Genomic DNA, 21,594 nt, shown 5'->3' with positions numbered 1-21,594 from the left:
TCGATAATAATGTGGGAACCATTTTTTTGAATGCTACTGACTCTATTACAATGTAGTATCTGTTCATAATTACTTTCTCAACCTATTGAAGCACAAAAAGTCAATGTCGCCTCCACTGAAGCTCAAGCCGTTAGACCATAAAAGTCTTGGCATAATGTAGAAGCCATAATTAAAGTGTTTGATGTATTACTTATAGTAAAATGTAAAAGGACAACATGGAAAAAGAGATTAGCACAATTCAAAACTTCCCTAAATTGGTATTTATAGAGTCACCGAATTAATATTTAGAAATTGTTATATAGTTAAATGTGGTAAATATAATAGGTGAGTAATTTTATAATAGTTGTAGTAGCTTGATGGATTAGACCTTGTACTCTTATTATTAAGTTGAAGGTCGTGGGATTGGATCTCAATTGCAACACTTCGTATGAAGTTATTGAAAAACACACACATACACACACATATATATATATGATAAGTCATGAAATAGCTCATAATTGTGCGAAGATCGCATCTAAAGGTTCCCCCAGAGAGTGTCACGCTAAAGCTCACGCCTTGACCATCACGCGTCATGCTGAGGATCACGCTTCTAAAGGTTCCCCCAGAGGGTGTCACGCTAAAGCTCACGCCTTGACCATCACGCGTCATGCTGAGGATCACGCAGTGCGTGACCACCAGCGTGACGCCTTGAGACTAGAAGGCTGTTTGGAGGGTCACGATCACCTTCACGCCATGGCCATCTGAGAGGTACTGGGCCTGGTCACGGTGGAGTTCACGTCGTGGACCAAGCAATCTGAATGCAGTTACTTGGCGCAGATTCCTGAAGTATAAATGGTTGAAAGCATTATTTTCGTTCTATCTTTCAATTTCCAAGTCTCTCCCTACATTTTCTTTCACCACAAACCATCTTAGAGAGGAATCCATTGTAATCCATCAACATTTGGAAGATTTAGAGGAAGATTATCATTTGTAATCACAATTTCTACTTCAATTTCAGATTTACATACTACAAGTTCTATCAAGTTAAGTTCTCCCTTTCTTACTTTTACATTTCACATAATTTGTAGCTTGAATTACTAGATGCCAATATGAATTGAATTGCCAAACTTAGGGATTGCAATATCTTTAGAATGAATTTGATTGTGAAATTGGTGAATTGTTTTGACTCTTGTTCGGTTAGGGCCCAACTTTCCAAGCGGATTTTGGATTTGGTGTTTCTCCTATGAGAATAGGGATTCACCATAGCCAAACCTATCACATTTCTAACTCACCCTTGAGAAAGGGGAGTTGGAAGGGAAAGAGCACACAAGGTGTTTGATTGAATGCATCACCTAGTCTAGTTGCCATGAGAATAGGATTAGAACTTAGGTAATAGCTCAATGACCATGACAATGGCGTTGGCACTTACTTAACTCCCTCACTTTCATTATCAAGTATTGCTTTGCTTAGAATCCTAGAACACTTAAAGCATCTATGCAAAGTTATTTGATCTAAATTCTCTCTTTTACCATTGTCTATTACCTAATCTATTATTTTATCTTATATTTTTTTCTCAATGCAAATAGTCATTTCCTTTTGGTTAGCTTTCAAACACTCAATGATCTCGTGTTTAACCCCTCTCTACACAATTTTCCTATAGTCAATCTTAGAGGACGGCAATCACTAAACACTCCCACTAAAAATCAATTATCAATATATATTGTGTGTGTGTCCACAATCAAGTGAGAACCATGCCCCAGGTGAAAACCTGTGGACAAATCCATACCATTGATCTAGTAGATCTAGCCGTTAAAAATAAACAAAATTTTGTAATATTTATTAAAATGACCCTGCTCATTTTAAAATTTTTTACGTAATATTTATAAAAATGACCTGCTCATTTTTTACTTGATTTCTCATCCATAAGATCTTGTAGATCAATGGTTTGAATTTGTTCACGTACAAGTTCTCACCTGAGACTACGATTTGTTCTCACGTTTATGACGTTCTCACCTAAGCAAGTGTTCTCATTGGAACTATATATATATATATATATATATATATATATATATATATATATAGAGGATAGTGAGAAACATATTTCCCACTACCAATATAATAATGATGATGATGATGAATTATTTTCCTCTTCCTTCACCTCTTTATTCTTTCCCATCATATCGAAAGAAGAAACAATAATTAGTGTTCTCATTCTTAATCAACTCTAGATATTTTAGTGTACAGTGGATTTTGGATTTTTGTGGTTAAGATACATGTTCACTAAAATACATTTTTTTTCCGAATCAATTTCGAATAATGTGTTGCAACATCTCGTGGAAGATGTCCAATTCAATCGGCATCGAATTCTACGTAATCCAGGTTCGCATTTGGTCACTTTACAATTTTATTTTATTTTTTACAATCTTGATTTAGTATAACTATTATCCTTTTTTTTTTTTATTATTAATTGTTAATGCTTTGTGCAGATTTGATTTTAACAGACGAAAAGAAAAACATAGCTTTGATTGAATTGGAAAGATTGTTAGAATCATATAGTAAGTCTTTGAAAGGCTTTCCTAAAATGCCAATACCCAATTTGTCCTCTACAAGATTAATTTGCATTAGAGAGGGAGGTGTATGAAACGATAATTGATGATGCTTTAAATGATCGAGGTGGTTTGTATTTTGTATAGTGTAAAACGCTTTTTGATGATTGACAAATGTACAACATCATCAGCTAGTCTTCATTCTTGGTCACATATGTGTCTTCCCACAAATTGACAAATTATTGTGCGGACCATGGCCCACACAATGTTATGTGGACCATAACAAAAAGTACATTTTTAATATACTAAAAATGTATATTATTTTTGTACTGAATGTACATTATATAATATAATGTACATTCAGAACAAAAATAATGTACATCCCCTGAATACAATATACATTATTTTTATACTGAATGTACATTATTTTTGTACTGAATATACATTATTTTACAGTAGACAAAATGTGGTCCACACAACTTGTGTGGACCATAGTCCACACAATAATGATTGACTACATTGTTTCCAGCAGACCTGCAATAAAAATAGGCCCCAACTTGAATCAACACTTTTCCAATAAAATGGGTCTCCGGAGTCCCATGACCCCATCATTTTCAATTATAAAATTTTTGAGTTGATATAAAAAAAATAAATAAAATTTAAAAATAATATATATAATACAAAAATATTAAATTAAAAATAAGATTTCAAGCATATATAAGTAGAATAAATTAAAGCTGAGAAATCTATTTTGGGTTAGAAATTTTTATTCTATTTTAATATATTATATATTTTTCGTTTTTTATAAATTCAATTACCATATTATTATTTTATCACTCTAAAAAGTATAACAATCTATTTATCGGTATATTGATGGAAAATACTATAGCAAATGTCATTTAAGTTGATCTTAATTATTAAAAAAAAAATCAAAAAATGTGTAAAAAAAAAATTAAAAATACATATAGTATTAAAGTATTAAATTAAATAGAAGATTTTATATCTAATTAGAATAAATTCGACATATATCTATTTTGAATTTGAGCTTTTATTCTATTTTAATAGAATATATATTTTTCGTTTTATATGAATTATGTTACCATTAAATTACTATGTCATACATTATTATTTAATGTCTAAAAAAAGATAGCAATTTCATAATTTAAAACAGTACAATTTTCTTGTGATGTGCGAGTATATATATATATATATATATATATATATATATATATATATATATATATATATATATATATATATATATACACACACACACATGCATACATACATACACTCACTGACTCACACACACAAGAGTGAAAGAACTTACTTGTTGGGCACAAAGCTTGAATGATAAAATTACACATTTGTCCTCTTTATTTTATGGTGATATGAAAAAAGATTAAATGAATGTCTAATTGTGGCAAGCCTAAAATTGATAAAAGTTAATAGATATAATGACACAAAATTATAAGGGTTAGACTTAATGTGGCAATGTCGCAATAGTTGAGGACTAAAAGTGAAATTTGTTATTTGAAAATTTTTCCAAAAATTTGAAATAATTCATAATAAGTTTTCAGTTAACTATACCAACAAAAAGTTAAATGGTTCATTCAAGGCATGTGAAAACACAATTTCTTTAAATAACAAGATATGACAAAAATTCACGTAGAACTCCCCTTTCGGGATTGTTTGATCTTCATATAATGAGAATGTCAAAAAATAAAGCTGGAGAATGAAATATTCAGTTCCAAAACTCATGATGAGAGAAAAAACCACAATATCATCATAATAAGAGGTTTCATCTCTTAAAGCAAGTTTCTTTTTGCTTGAAGTTGTAACAGGGATATCAACTCCATAACAATTCTCTTTGCTTTTTCTGGGTTCTTTTGCCACAGGAACCTACACAAGTGAAATACAAACGAAAGACCCAGAACTATGCATGTCACATGCAACTTGGAAACAACTTAACAAATATCACAGAAGCACTTATAGATACAAATTTAGGAATTATCAAGTTGGGATAGAAAAAGAAAGAAGATCAACGAATAAAACAGATACAAATAGTAAGGACATTCAGGTAAAGCAGATTCAGCCACAGATTCATAACAGTTAGCATAAAGGGCACACAAACAATATTAGAAACGGTCATAACCGGACCAAGCAACGAACACGAAAAACCCATATAGATTACATAAAAGGAAGACTGGCAAACACAAATAAATTTAGATCAGTAAACAAAGAAAACATGGAAATAGCAATCTCATATTCAGACATGAAAGAAATTTCAATAGCAGTAGATAATAAAATAGTAGAGGTTACCGATGTCCCTGATATTAATGATTCAAGTTCTTTGACTTCTAAGATTCCAAGATTGCAAGTACTAGGTCATCCGTTAACTCTTGATTGCGGGCAAGATTCGCTTAAACCCTTTGTTCAACCATGTGTGCCATAGATAGCACGACTGTTTCTGAAACAATAACAAATTTATTAGATAAAAACAAAATTTATTCAATTTTAGAGATACCTGTTATTCCAGATTGTGGTCCTTAATTCGCAAATTTGTCAATTTTTTAATTCAGTTTCTCTATCCTCCACTAGTTCCCGAATATCATTTTGCCTCCATTGAGATGCTTTTGGAATTAATTAAGATACGAAATATGCTTTCTTGACCCAAACTTGCCTTACAAATGGAGCAATAAGTTTGTGAATGTACTTGTATGGTATTTGATCTTTACAAAAGTAGAAGCACCCATTTCTTGTATGTCATCTTAACCTCCAATAATTACAAACATGATTATAAGTCTGTTATAATTAGTTTGCCTTACTTTAAAATAATCACGCTGAACTGTGCTAGATTCTGGTATATCTGTGTATGCAACAACAGCTTTGACAAAGACGATTTTTTTTGTGATTTTTGTCTCCAGTAAATCCCAAATCGAACTTTGTGGTAGACTTCCTTCCCGAATCGAGTATTTGATCTAGAGTGTATGTATTATTCATTATCTTTATTCGTCGCTTTAGCATCTCCAACTCTTGTTTCAGCTTGTCATCACGATTTAGTCTTGCTTTTATCAGTATGTCTCTATTAGAGACTTGATTTTTGTACACTTTTTGAGCATTTTCTAACAATTTAACCTGACTATACAATGTACAATTATCTTTTTACAAAATCTTCCATTTTGAGTACAATTTCTTATACTCTTGTTTAAATGGGTAGGGATGGCAATGAGGCAGGGTGGGTGCAAGGGATATATCCCCCAATATGAAAACCCAAATTTTAATTTTATAAATTCGGTTTTAAGAAATTCCAAAATAGCCATTTTTCACTCTACCAAAATTTTTATGATGAAAACAGTGTTTGAATTAATTATTTTGAGCTACGTTTTAAATAAATTCAACACCGGGACTTATTCTATCTCTGAAATCCTAAATTCTCGGGTACATTGTGTACCAAGTTTTTGACCCAAAAGTCAATTTGATTGAAACCGGGAGAAATCTGAGAAACCTAAACCAAGTGGTTATCTAGAAAGTATTTTTGGAAAAATGTATTTTGACCCCAAATTACTTAAAAATATATTTCTAGACTTTGGTCCATGTTGCTTGGTGAACAACAAAACTCCATCCCTTGTCTGTTGCTTTTAGAAAATCAACCAAATTACCATTTTGCCCTCCATCAATCATTGTTTATTTTCCTAGGGTTTTGAGCTACTATAAAATGAATAGTTAGCAGCCATTTTCCTCTTGATTTCATCATTGTCTTCCCCACCAAGAGCTCTGCAAGAATACAAAGAAGAAAATAGTAAGTTCTTAGGCTTAATCTCATCCATTCATCCATTTTCCAACTAGCTTCCATTCCTTAGCTTTCCATCTCTGAGATTCTTGTTCTTAAGGGTTGTTGTGTGGCTTGGTTGAGGTATTTAGGTGGTGAAGGGGGTAGTGGCTAACTTGGGAAGAAGGATGAATCCCAACAAGAAGAAGAGGCAACAAAGGTATAACCCACGGACTCCCAAATAGCTTTATTTTGACTCTGTGAAGTCTAGATTGATGTGTAAATGCTTAGAAATGCTAGATTATTGTTGTTGTTGAGCTATTAGTGATCTATTGTTGATCTATGATTTTGTTGTTAAGGATTTGGGAGTGTTGGATTGCTCAAAGTTTGTTGCAGGTGAAGAAGAAACCCTCTGGTGAACACTGTCTGTGCACCAGACAGGTTCACAGAACTAGCCAACGGCCCTAGTCAGGGACTGCTGGCTAGTCCCATGGAGAGCCAGCCCTTGGGCACAGTTCTCAGCTAGAACCGTTGCCCAAGGCCGCTGCTTGGCGGGGTTCCCCAAACCGCCACAAGCTCCGCCAGGCCAATTCTGTGTAGTGGTCGGGCTCTCTGTGGCTCAACTACGTATCGTTCAGACTAGGACTCGTGGGCCCTTGAGGGTCAGACACTTGGGTTCGTTACGACTCACTAGTAGAAGTTGATTTCGTCAAATTTGGAGTTGAAATGTTAAAATTACAGTAGAATTTGTGTTGAGAATTGATATTGAAATGCACTGTGTATTTGTTTACAGTGAAGAAAAGTAGAAGAGTTTGAGCTTAGCTATTTGAATGAAAAGCATGATCATTATTTGTTAAGTTTTGCTTGAATAGCATGCCTAAATATCCATTGTGAGTTATTGAGAATTTTGTCAAGAATATGAAATATTTGGTTTTTACAGTACATGAACTTATTTGTTTACAGTGAAGTGAAATAATAGAGCATGAAGTTATTTCTTGAGTTTAAAGAGCATGATCAATACTTGTTAAGTATTTGCTCGGAAGTTTTGCTAAGTATTAAGTGATAAGCATGAATTAGCACTTGGTTGGCTTAAATCGCAATGAAAGAGAATTTAAAGCATTCTTTTCAGTAAAGAGCATGTGTTTAGCATATCATGAACAAAAGTGCATAAGTGGCTGAAAGTAAGCCTAAGATCCATTTCAAAAATCTCTATCTATTTTGGAAAATCATTATCCAGTTGCATTGAGAAGTTGCGTGATATTTGATTTCCAATTTGTGAGAAAAGAGAATTGTTGAGAAACTATATATGTGCATGAGATTGCATAAATAGATTTGTTGCATAAGAAAGAAGTGCATGAGTTATATCTATATGTATCTAGTGTGAGAAATCCGAGGTTTTGGAGGCCTGTTAGGACTATGTCCTTTCGAAAGAAAAGAGAAAGAAAGAAATTTAAGAAAGAAACGAACATTGCGATCCGATGTGAAGTAACGAGGTCAATATTCTCGAGTTACTAGGTTGGATACTACCCGCCGGACTTGGAATCCCGGTCAGGGATTGTGCACACTGACAAGTACGATACCTGATTACGCAGAGTTTGAGAAAAGAACCAAGAGAATGGCTTTGTGGGTGAGACGAGTATTAGGCCAACTAGATGCCGAGCCCAAATAGGTCCGTTCACATTATGATGAAGTTCCTACCTCGCCCACGAGTAAGAGTAAAGAAAGAAAGAAAGCGAGTCTATGTGACTCAAGAGAAAGAAGAGAAAAGCGAGTCTGTGTGACTCAAGTGAAAAAAGAGAAAAATGACCTGCTCATTTCTTACTTGATTTCTCATCTACAAGATCTTGCAAATCAATGGTTTGAATTTGTTCACGTACAAGTTCCCACCTGGGACTGGTTCTCATATGATTAAGGTTCCATAGATACATAAATACATATATACATACATTCATATATATATATATATATATATATATATATATATATATATATATATATATATATATATATATATATATATATATATTTAGGATCATATAAGAACATTTGCTTAGGTGAGAACGTAAGAACAAATCGTGTGCATCCATTTAATATTTTTTTATTGGTCTAGATTATATTAAGTGTGTACGATCTCGAATTAAATGTGTGCAAACGCGATTAATTCGCGTTCGCACACACTTAATTTAATCTAGACAATTAGATGAATGCACACGATTTATTCCTACGTTCTCATCTAAGCAAGTGTTCTCATTGGAACCATACTATAGGATACTGGAAACATATTTCCCACTACCAATTTAATAATGATGATGATGAGGAAGAATTATTTTCCTCTTCCTTCACCACCTCATTCTTTCCCATCATATCGAAAGAAGAAAAAAATAATTAGTGTTCTCATTCTTAATCAACTCTACTTTGGATTTTTGTGGTTAAGATTCATATTCACTAAAATACATTTTTTTCCGAATCAATTTGGAATAATGTGTGGTAACATCTCGTGGAATCCTGGTCAGGTGGTGTGCACATGACAAGTACGATATCTGATTTCACAGAGTTTGAGAAAAGAACAAAGAGAATGGCTCTGTGGGTGAGACGAGTATTAGGCCGATTAGATGCCGAGCCCAGATTGGTCCGTTCACATTATGGTGAAGTTCCTACCTCACACACGAGTATGAGTAAAGAAAGAAAGAAAGCGAGTCTATGTGACTCAAGAGAAAGAAGAGAAAAGCGAGTCTGTGTGACTCAAGTGAAAGAACAGAAAAATGACCTGCTCATTTTTTACTTGATTTCTCATCCATAAGATCTTGCAGATCAATGATTTGAATTTGTCCACGTACAACACACACACACACACACACACACACACACACACACACACACACACACACACACACACACACACACACACATATATATATATATATGATCATATAAAAACACTTGCTTAGGTGAGAACGTAAGAACAAATCGTGTGCATCCATTTAATATTTTTTAATGGTCTAGATTAGATTAAGTGTGTGTGAACGCGAATTAAATGTGTGCAAACGCGATTAAATTAGATAAATGCACACGATTTGTTCTCACGTTCTCACCTAAGCAAGTATTCTCATTGGAATCATACTATATATATATATATATATATATATATATATATATATATATATATATATATATATATAGGATAGTGGGAAACATATTTTCCACTACCAATATAATAATGATGATGATGATGATGTCATGATGATGATGAGGAAGAATTATTTTCCTCTTCCTTCACCTCCTCATTCTTTCCCATCATATCGAAAGAAGAAAAAATAATTAGTGTTCTCATTCTTAATCAACTCTAGATATTTTAGTATGTACCGTGGATTTTGGATTTTTGTGGTTAAGATTCATGTTCAGTAAAATACATTTTTTCCGAATCAATTTGGAATAATGTGTGGCAACATCTCGTGGAATCCCTGTCAGGAGTGTGCACACTGACAAGTACGATACCTGATTCCACAGAGTTTGAGAAAAGATCCAAGAGAATGGCTCTGTGGGTGAGACGAGTATTAGGCCGACTAGATTCTAAGCCCCGATAGGTCCATTCACATTATGGTGGAGTTCCTACCTCGCCCACGAGTAAGAGTAATGAAAGAAAGAAAGCGAGTTTATGTGACTCAAGAGAAAGAAGATAAAAGTTAGTCTCTGTGACTCAAGTGAAAGAAGAGAAAAGCGAGTCATTGTGACTCTAAGAAACCTACACAGAACAAGTGTTCCTTGTTACAAAAGAAAGGGTGTATATGTATATCTATCTATACTTATACTAAAGCATCATGTTCATCTTATTGCATGATTATGTGAGTTGCACACGTTTCATGAAAGCATGAGAAGAAGCATGACTTTATATTGTCATTTTTTTATTATCTTGATAGTATGAGATTGCTCGTTAAAAGTTTAAGTATATCTTTATCCATCAGTTGAGCATGAGTAATGTATTTTGCCATGATAAGTTATATCTGTGAAAGCATGAGTTATTGATGAATTAAATGTTTGAGAAAGCATGCATATCTATTGATTAGGTTGCAAGCATCTAGAACTTATTGTTGAGTATGTTTAAGCGTTGTTTGAAGTGATTAAGATTACTTGATCTAAGTGAAAGTGGCAAATGTTTTCCAAAAGTATATTCTATAGTACTTTACAGGGTTGAGTGGCGTTATACTTAGCTCCGTGCTAACGGGTTGTTTTCTACTTGCTTGTTTGTTAACTCCTTTCAGGTGGGCCAGTTCTTGAGCGCGATCGAGTTAGACTAGCTTAGCTTAGAGAGCGAGTTGTAGTCTAAACTCTTTTCAGTTATGTTTGTTGAGACTTGGTTGTTAGATCTGTTTAGATGTTTTTTATGGTGTTGGACACTGGGGTTTTATTCTCCTAGATTTGGTTGAAGTTGTTTAAGCTTGTCTTTAATTAGAACTTTTCCTTGCATGTGCAATCACCGTGTGTGGTGACTGTGGCGGTGACACCTTTTGTAGTTTGACTGTTAATAAGCTTTTAATGCTATAATATTACTGTTTAGTATCCTTTTCAGTTAAGTCTTGTAATTAAGGTTTAAGAATAGTGGGGGGTTACACCCGCTCCTGCACCCACATTCCTAATCCACTCCCCGCACCCGCGCGGGTAATGAAATTCTTACCCCATACCTGCCCCGCGCGGATTTTGCCGATGCGGGTAATACCCAACCCGCAACTCTAATTATTAAAATTACACTTAAATCTATTAAAAATTTGCTACTATAATTGTAATTATCACATGCATGAATTTTTTTACAAGTTTGAACATAACTTTAAAATTTAATAAGTGCCAATGAAGTTAATCCTTAATTGGAACTAAAATTGTGTTGGTAGTATAAATTGTATCAAGTGTTTACTCATTATGTTATCTGTGTTGTTCCTATTCAATTTTCATTAACAAAAAACTAAGAAGTTTAAATCATTATTCATTTTTAATTACAAAATATACATAAACTTATATAATAAATGAATACTAATAATATAATATATATAAGTGCGAGTGCGGGTGCGGGGCGGGGATACCTCCCCCCGCACCCGCCCCCATACCCGTGCGAGTATATAAAATTCTTCCCATTACCCAAATTGTGCAGGTATTTTAAAACCCCTAGGGGCGGGGATGCGGGGAACCCATTGGGTGCTGGTAGAATTTTCATCCGTACAAATGGGGGAGTTCGTTGCTCTTTGTCATCAGTTGATGTATACTCCACAGCTTTTGATTTTGACTTAGCACCAGCCACAGTTGTGAATGCAATAAAATTCCCTGAAATTTCTTCTGTGTCAGATTCACAAGGCCTGACTCAGGTTTGTCATCACTCCATGTTAATGCAGACATTGACTTTTTCATCTTTAAATGTGTGGGACACTCAGCTTAAACATACCCGTATCCTTCACATTCGTAGCAACGATCCCTTTGCTCTTAGACTTTTCTTTTGACTGTCAAGATCTCGAAGATGAGCATCTATTATGATTTGAAGAACCATTTTTTGTTGAGTTTTTTGATGAACTTAAGTTTGTTCCTTTCTGACTTTGTGGTTTGCCTCCACGTGAGTTATTCCTTTGTTTCACCTATTTCAAAAATTTAGAAAATTTCTTGGTTAGTAAAATAACAGGATCATCATTGGTCTCATCTGAGTTTGCCTCAAAATTATTTTCTTTAGTAGCAAAAGCAACATTTTTCTCATTTTTGTTGTGATATGACAGAATCTCTATTTTGTAGGTCTGTAAATTTCCCATCAACTAAGCCACAAATTTATCTTCCCAACTAGCATGCTCCTAGATGGCTATTACCTTCATTCTGAACTATTGAGGTAAGGACCTGAGAATTTTCTTAACCAGTTTAGGCTGAGGAAATGGTTCACCAAGGAGCAAGGACCGTGGCACGATTTGCAAGTTCTTGAACTCGTGCATGAAAGTCTACGTACTATGGATTCGTCTTCATTCATTCCGAGTTGTTCAAAATCAATCTGGACCAATTGCAATTTTGATTATTTTATTAAACTTGTAACTTCATAAGTGGTGTCCAGTATTTTCCATGCCTCTTCACACCCATCAATAAGTGTGAATTGATCCTCATGCATCAATGAAAAGATTGTGTCCAATGCTATGTTGTTGTAGTTAGCTAATATAATTTCAGCATTTGACCATTCACTCTCTAGTTTTGGTATAGGAGGATCACCTTCATTGCACCGGCTTTGGTGGGATGCTCCCATCTAGTTAATATTAGTTAACACAGATCAGATCTCCATACTTTTTGTCCTTGGGCCTTGAGATGGATTTAGTACGAGCTTTCCAGTAAACATAGTTAGCCCCTGTTAACTCAGTTGGTCTCAAAATTTTGTCTATCCTGAAATACTCAATTACAGGTAAGCACGAATAAAACATAATAAATAAAACAACTAAAAACACACACATATTGAGTTCCTGAGTTCAAGAAACACGAAACACCCAAATCTCTAGACTAATAAATTAAGTCCCCGATCTCTGATACCAATTGTAAATTCGTGAGTCTTGGATGCAGGGAAAAATCTGTTGGGTTGGGGCTTCCCTCCTATCTGGTAAATAGCTCATTTTGGACCAAGCCTATTCCACTGCAATATTTGTTAGCTTGATGGAAAAGTTTGCTGACAATTATTTAAGTTGGAGAATGGGTTTTTGGGTAGAAGTTAAAGAGTGGATGTTGGGATGAAGTTGTTGGGCAGAATTTTGCTTGGGATGAACTGGGGAAGAGATTTCCTAAGGGAACTTGGGAAGAGGTTTCCTAAGGTTTATAGGAGGAGATTTCCTAAGGAACTTGGGAAGAGGTTTCCTAAGGTTTATGGGAGGAGATTTCCAAAGGATTATGGGAAGAGGTTTCCTAAGGTTTATGGGAGGAAGTTGAGGAATTAATTAGCTTTTTTCATTTCCCAAGGTGGTTGCCTGCATCTATAAAAGGAGGGAGAATTCATTGTTTCCTCACCACTACACCAGACACTTCTACATACTACACATATTCCTTTTATATTTTTCGGCAGAAGCAGTAGGCCAAAAAGAAAGAAAAATTCAGTTTTTCTTTCTTTCTCTTTTTCACGGCCGTATGCAGCAGTTGAAGGAGCAAAATCTATTTCTTCTTCTTTTTGTGCTACTTTGTCGTGGGTTTGCCTAGCTTCTTTGGTGGCACAGCGATGGCGTGTGTCGGCAGGTTTTGTCGCACGTCTGATGGATTTGTCGTGAGGTTTGCCGAAGATCTTTGGGGTACTTTTCTTCATCAAATATTTTGTAGAGGTCAGTGTTTGTTCCAGGTATCATCGTTTTGGGTAAGCTCTAATATTTGTATTCTTTTCACCTTGTTCGTGGTGGTTGAATATTTTGAGTACGAGTTGGTATCCCGTTTTAGGCCTGTGAACGTGATAGAATGTATTTGGCCTAGTTGTTGTATTTGATGATTTTTAGGGTGTTTGGCTCGGGTGGTAGCCAGCAACTTTGTACTCAAGATTTGTTATAGTGGAATATTGTGTTGGTGGTGGTCCGTGGTTTTTCCCCGTGATTTTGAGGTTTTCCACGTAAATCTTGTGTCCCTTGTGTCTGTTATTTATTTTGGCTGTTTTGCACCATCTCGTATTTGCGTTCTTGTCGGTCCTGTGATTTTATTTGTCACAGGTGGTGGGATTTTTCCCAACAAAATCTAACTAGTTCCTACATAGATTTTAAACAAATTAATTATCTGCATTAAGCTCTGTGTTAGACACAGAAAAATGTAGGAAATAAAGAATAAAATAAATGCAGAAAAATAAAGGAACCAAGATATGTTTACGCAGTTCGAAAAACTTCTTTTACGTCTGCAACGCTACTCAACGTAAGCCCAACTCCACTAGATGATCACCAATATTACAAAAGAGATAGAACAGATTTATCCATACAACTATGGTCTAATCTTTCATATCACCCCAATCTCTTTCATCTTCTTGATCGAGTTGATACTTTGCAAGCCAAATTTTCACTTCAAGCTTTAACAATCATAACCACGCAACAAAGAAAGTTTAGTCACTTGACTGCCTTAGCTTGATATGCCTTTCGAAGAATTCTAGGATGAGGAAAAATAGAATAAATCACTTGGGATAATAACAAGACTTAAAGTTGTAGAATTGTTGTATTGCTAGAATTATCATGCCTCCTTTTATAGCAAAATTATTGGACTCATTAGATCTGAATTTTAGCTGCAAGATCTCTACAAAATAAGGTGAATCATTTAGCTTAAAACACTGCCTGAAGATTGCATTCTCATAACAAATTCATTTAGCATATTTTGCATCCTCCTGTGTTATCCTCTAAGACAGATACAGACTGTAATACATTGTCTAAAAAATAACCTAACAAGATTAAGTTTTGACAAATAATGTGCCAGTAAATATTGATTAACATGTGTATTATTTGTAAACTTACAGATAAAAATTAATCACGGGCATTTTTAGACTAATAGTCAAACCAAAATCTACTACGTATAATGTATATATATATAGTATATTTATGTACATAAGCAGCCATGACAATTAAGTACAAAGGAGGAAGAAATATTGTACTTAAGAGAAGTTGTCCTCCGCCCCCTTTGTCATTCCCAGACTCCTTTGTATAAGGTATTTTCATACAATTATTACAACTTTCCCTAATAATCTCCCTATTCTCTTGTCTTGAATCCATTATCTTTGACTATATCATTCTTCATAAATAGTGATAATATAATATAATGAAATATTATCCCAACTCGCATAAACAAAATTTCAAAGCCGCCCTCCCAAAAAAAAGAAAGAAAATTTCAAAGCCGCCTGCATATAAAGCGACGAGAGACGAGGTAAGAAGTCAAATTAAATTCCTATCTATACGACTTTTATTTCGTATTTAACTTTTGAGTGCGGTGTCAAAATTTAACCTAAAACTATGAGATAACTACACCTGTTCAAAAGATTAAAAAATAATAATAACTTTATAAGCACTATTTTTAAATCAATAACGTATATTGTCAAATGAAATTATAGTAAAATTAAAATAATATTTTAATGTTGCTATGATGAAACTAGTTAGTGTACTGTGCGTAGAAAATGAAACTACAAAACAAAGCAATATTGTCAAATAAAACTTAAGTGTCATTAAAATGATACGATATCGTTTTGCTTTATGGTCCATGCTACTACATGGACCATGGTCCACGCTACTAATAGACCATGGTCCACAGTTAAATTTGCCGGTGAAGAGGTCTTGATGGACTAGGAAAGAAAGAAAGAAGCATGGTGTTGTAAAAGGAATAAGCAAAATCGTAAAGACGTACTACCTACAAGGTTCAAACCTGCAACCTCTAACCTCACATCACGCTCCACCAACTAACCAATAAAGGTACTCACATCTCATATACCAAAAGGCAAGATACTCTATTTATCTATGTGAAGAGTGCTTACATCAAAGTAGTGGGAAACACATGTATAGCCAAGATTGAAGGCAAACCAGAGCCGTACACTTGTCAAGCATCTAGATGGTCCTTTGCATTATATAAGGGGCTTGATGTCTCCCTTAGACATCATCCATTGGTCCTTATAATCCTTCCTAGTCCAGTGTATGTGTTTCTAACTTCTAACAGGAACACCCGAATTTGATTCCTAGCAAAAGCATCATTATTTCTCAATCGTTATATCCTACACCACGGCGCACATAGCACTGTGCACCGCGCGCCTCCCAAAACGACGTCGTTTTGGGGTAGTGTTGGGAGGCGTGGTAGGAAGTTGCTGAGATTATGTGTATTTGTTCACAACGTTATGTGTATTTGTTCACAACGTTATGTGTATTGGTTCATACAGTTATGTGTATTTTTTATACAATTATGTACATCCGAATCTGAAAATTTGTGTGTATTATGTTAAGAGTTGATGTGTATTATGTTAAAAGTTTATGTTTATTATGTATTATGTTAGGTTATGTGTATTATCTTTTAAAAAGAGTATTTATATTTTGTTATATAATTATGTACATTCATGTATAACATTATGTGTATTCTAGTATAACATTATGTACATTCTTGAACAGCGGGTTTTTTTTGAAAGAAAAAACTACTGCCATTCACTGGGGCAGGAAATTTCAAAAAAAAAAAAAAAAAATTAAAACGACGTCGTTTTGCATCTGGGCGCATAGTGCAACGCGCACCGTGGTGTAGGATATAAATTGCCATTATTTCTAGCAGACGTTATGCCATGGAACCGTGTTCACCATTCATGGTGAACACGGTTCCAACGGTGTTAGTGCACCGTTATCTTTTTTTTTTTTTTTTTTTTAATTAATTACGTGACTGCCTACACATTCACTTTGGAACCATGCCTACACATTCACTTTGGAACCATGAGATTATGAATTTTCTGTTATGAGATTATGAATTTTCTGTTATGAGATTATGAATTTTCTGTTATGAGATTATGAATTTTCTGTTATGCGATTATGAATTTCCATTACATTCATAATTTCGGAGTTTCGGACATTCATAAATTATGAATTCATGCATGCACATTCACTTTGGAACCATGCCTACATATTCCCGTCCGAAATCACGGACATTCATAAATTATGAATCCATGCCTGCACATTCACTTTGGAACCATGCCTACACATTCACTTTGGAACCATGAGATTATGAATTTTCTGTTATAAGATTATGAATTTTCTGTTATGAGATTATGAATTTTCTGTTGTGAGATTATGAATTTTCTGTTATGCGATTATGAATTTTCTGTTATGAGATTATGAATTTTCATAAAATTCATAATCTCATAACAGAAAATTCATAATTTGATCAGTAACGCGTCGTTAACTCCACATTCGCGATTTTTTTTTTTTTTGCCTAAAAACGACGTCGCTTTGACTTGTGTTCACCATTCTCGGTGAACACGATTCCACGGCATAATTTGCGTATTTCTAGTCTACTACTTTGGGCTGTAATTTGTATTTATTTATTTATTGGGTCGCTAGTTTGGATCGTTATTCGGACATTGTATATACACAATCATTATTGGATGGACCATGGTCCACACAAGTTGTGTGGACCATATTTTTTCTACTGTAAAATAGTGTACATTTAATACAAAAATAATGTACATTCAGTACAAAAATAATGTACATTATATTCAGGAAATGTACATTATTTTTGTTCTGAGTGTACATTATATTGTATAATGTACATTCAGTACAAAAATAATGTACATTTAGTATATTAAAAATGTACATTTTATTATGGTTCACATAACATTGTGTGGACCATGGTCCATACAATAATTTGCCGTATATACACTTTTGGGCCTAGCACACCCGATAATACCATACTATTTATTAGGTTTTCTCTATTTTCTGTTTTTTACTTTTTGTTTTTTTTCTAGTCCATATCTCTTTTCCAGTTGTCAACAAATCTGATAAAATGTCTACGTAACTGTATGTTTAGGTTTTCTCTAAAAACATAAACAGAAAGGAGATGATGTTGATTTTTGTTTCTAGCAAAATAGGTTGTTGACAAGGCACGAAACAATGACATTTGTGGTGTAGTTTCAAAATCAAAGTCGTGGATTTGAAAACACACAAGAAACAGTATAAATTTTGAAATTTTCTGCTTGAGAGTTGCCCCTACCTTATCATGTCTGTAGGATTGATTTGACCAATTCAAGTTATTTGTAAATAATATGCTAGCAAATGAAGAAAATTATACCATTCCAATTATGCACTACAAGAAAATTAACCAAAAAAAATGTAGTAATAAGCATCTTTAATTTTTATTTAAAGATAGCGAAAAAAAAATCATATGATGGTAATTTCGTAAATTTTAAAATAACTTAATTTAAATTTAAAAAATATTGAGACAATACGCATCTATAGTAGCCGAATACAAACTTGAATTGTATTAGTTTTTAAAAAAGGTTTTGTTACAATACGTTTTGTAATATGACAAAAATTTATGTGAGGATGTCTCACGGATCTTTAACTGTGAGACGGGTCTAGTTTATAGACAATTTTGTGTGTAAGTATCATAAATTAAGTTATAAATATTTCAATATTTATCACTAATAACAATTAATTTTACCTAAATAGTATCACAATTTCACATATAAGTATTACAATATCTATCATAAGTAATGATTTAATTTTAATTCAAATGTGAATTAAAAATTTTACGATAAGTATTACAATTTATTTCATAAGTAACATTTCACATATTTTTTGTTTTGAATGCTACTGACTCTATTACATTGTATTATCTGTCTCCACTGAGGCTCAATCTCATGGGAGACGACACTACATGCCATCTGAGTACAAGGTGTTTGACAAGTAACATTTCACATATAAGTATTATAGTATTTAAATTAGAACTACACTTTGTAAGTATCACAATTTTAGTTATAAATATTATGAGTTAAACACCTAAAATGGTCCTCGATTATAATGGTTTTTCTCAATTTCGTCCTAAACGACTTTGGTGACTTAATGTAGTCCCAGACTTTTGTGTTTTTGCTCAATTTAATCCTCTGTTTGTTATTCCATCCATTTGGTATTAAATAGAGGGACATTTCAGTAATTTTAATATTGACATCTCTTTACTCCTACACCTGCGAAGTGCGAAATCTCTTTTTCTTTTACGAATTACTCCCAAACCTGCGAATTTAAAATTTGATTCGCAGGTCTGAGAGTAATTATGGGAGTAATTCATAAAAGAAAGATGTATTTCGCACTTCGCAGGCTAAGGGTAAAGAGAGGCCAATAATGAGACTACTGAATTTTCCCTTTATATAACACCAATTTGACGGAATAACAAAATCACAGAAGTCTAGTACTACATTAGGTCACCAAAGTCGTTTAGAATGAAATTGAGAAAAACAAATATAATCAATGACCATTTTGGGTATTAACTCTAAATATTACGTACAATATTTATCTTTAGTAACAATCATTTTACGCTAAATAGGTTTACAATTTTACATATAAATATTATAATATCTGTTATAAGCATGGTTGCAGTAGGCGCTAGGCGCTGGTTGGGCACCCGGGCAGCGCCTAAGCGGAATCTAGGCGGCGCTAGGCAGGAGCCAAAAAAAATAGTAGCAGACTTGCAGTCTGAAATAATGATAATTCATAAGTCATAACATCAAAACAATATTAAAAATTAAAAATACTCAATTATGAAATACTCAAATACTTCAATCATCCAAAGATTCAAAGTATCAAACTAGTGTACGGGTGTATATATGTCATATTATATATATGGATGTGTGTGTGTGTGTGTGTGTGTAAATATATATATATATATATATATATATATATATATATATATATATATATATATATATATATATATATATATATATATATATATATATATATATATATATATAATGAAAAAAAAATTAGAAAGGTCGAGCTGACCGGGTTAGCTCGACCGAAGTGGACGAGTTAACTTGACCAAGTTAGACGCTAAACGGTCAAGTCGGCCGAGTTAGGCGCTAGGCGGACACCTAGGAGGAAAATCTGCACGGTATAGGGGCGCCCATCGCCTAGGCGAGCGCCTAGACCGATTTTTGCAACAGTGGTTATAAGTAACAATTTATTTATTTTAAATTGGTATTTAATTTTTTGTAATAAATATTATAATTTCTATCATAAGTAACAAACAACTATCCTAAATTCAACATGTTTCACAAATTAAGAAGATCCATGAGATGATCTCTCACATAAGTGTGATTCTTGTACTCAGTGGCGGAGGCATGTGTATTCTATGGGGGCCTTGGCCCCCTCCCTCAATTTTTTTTAAGTGTTAATTTAAAGAAAAACTTAAAAATATTGTATATAATTTTAAAATTTTTTTATTCTTTCAAAATATTTGGCCCCCCTCTCACTTAAATTAATCTTAGAGGTTAAGTTATAAACATTTATATCTTCTCAACTTCTCCAATTTTCTCTCATTCTAAATTACGTCTTCCTTATATTGTTGACTCACATCCAAATTAAATCTCATTTATCTACCTACTAGTTTCTCTCTCAAGAACCATACATAGGCATATACGATATAACAAGATAATTTGTCATTAATAAAATCTATGCATCTTTTTCAAGTTAATTTTTGTTTTTTTAGTTTCTAACTACTTGTTTGGTTAGTTTTTGTTTCATATTCTATTGTTTATCTTAAATAGTTGTTTTGTTTGATTCTAAATAATGGACATCAAGGTGTATTTGTTTGGTTAATTATGCATATTTGTGGTTATGTGATAAATTTTGTATTTAATTTAAAATGCATAATAATGTAACAATTGTGTAGTATATGTATTTGAGAAAACAATTGCTATTATGTTAAGTTGTGAAGAGGGGTTTTCAAAAAATTGTAAAGTTTTCCCAGATTACATTATTATAATATTAGGTCAACCTTATAATAATTAAGGTAATCTGTTATGTGGTGCAATTCTTCCATACATACTCCTATCAATTAAGGTAATGATTGATTGTAAAAGATAAGGAGTGTGATTAGGAAGGGATTCAGTTACCATATTGATGGCATATGGTTATTATATAAAGAGCCCTCTAGTCCTCTCACTGCTTAACATTCATTCCTCATACACCATCCAGAGAGGGTTGAGAAAGTGAGAGAAACATATTATGTTACTCTGCCGCAGCAGTCCCATGACTACTCAATCATCATCAATCGGAAGCTATGGCTGGAGGTTAGTACTTAGTACTTTAATAAGATCCTATCACGTATTTATGTTCCTACGTGAGTTTATATGCTTACAGTTGGTATCAAGAGCCTGTTTTACCTCAGCCTAGCATTAAGCGTTTTAATTGCATATGTTGTATATTATTGCATGAATAATTATATGCAATTGTTTGGACTGCTAGATGTTTATTTTCCGCATTAAGTTTATTTTTTATTTTTTATAAAATCAAATTAGATTTTATTTTTAAAAAAAAAAATAATAAAATTGGATAATATTTTGCTTGTTGCTGCTTCGCCGGATCAGGAGCTCACCGGCGGCCATTGTTGTCGTCATACATGGAGCTTCTTTTCCGGTGATGGAGACGGATCCACGGCCTCAAGGATCTATCGCGGCAGTAGGCAGGGCGGCATTGGCCATTTCGCGTCGTGGCTACGGACGGCAGACGGCGGCCGATGGTGCTGGTGTCGCATCGAGGGCGGTGGCGGTGGCGGCGCTGGGCTTCCCTGCGATGTTGCCGCTGTCCGTTCTCCTTGTGGCGACGCCGGCGA

Source organism: Ipomoea nil, unplaced genomic scaffold (genome assembly GCF_001879475.1).
Source record: "Ipomoea nil cultivar Tokyo-kokei standard unplaced genomic scaffold, Asagao_1.1 scaffold0480, whole genome shotgun sequence".
Lineage (NCBI taxonomy): Eukaryota > Viridiplantae > Streptophyta > Magnoliopsida > Solanales > Convolvulaceae > Ipomoea > Ipomoea nil.
The sequence above is the reverse complement of the archived record's forward strand: the minus strand, read 5'-3'. Positions refer to the sequence as shown.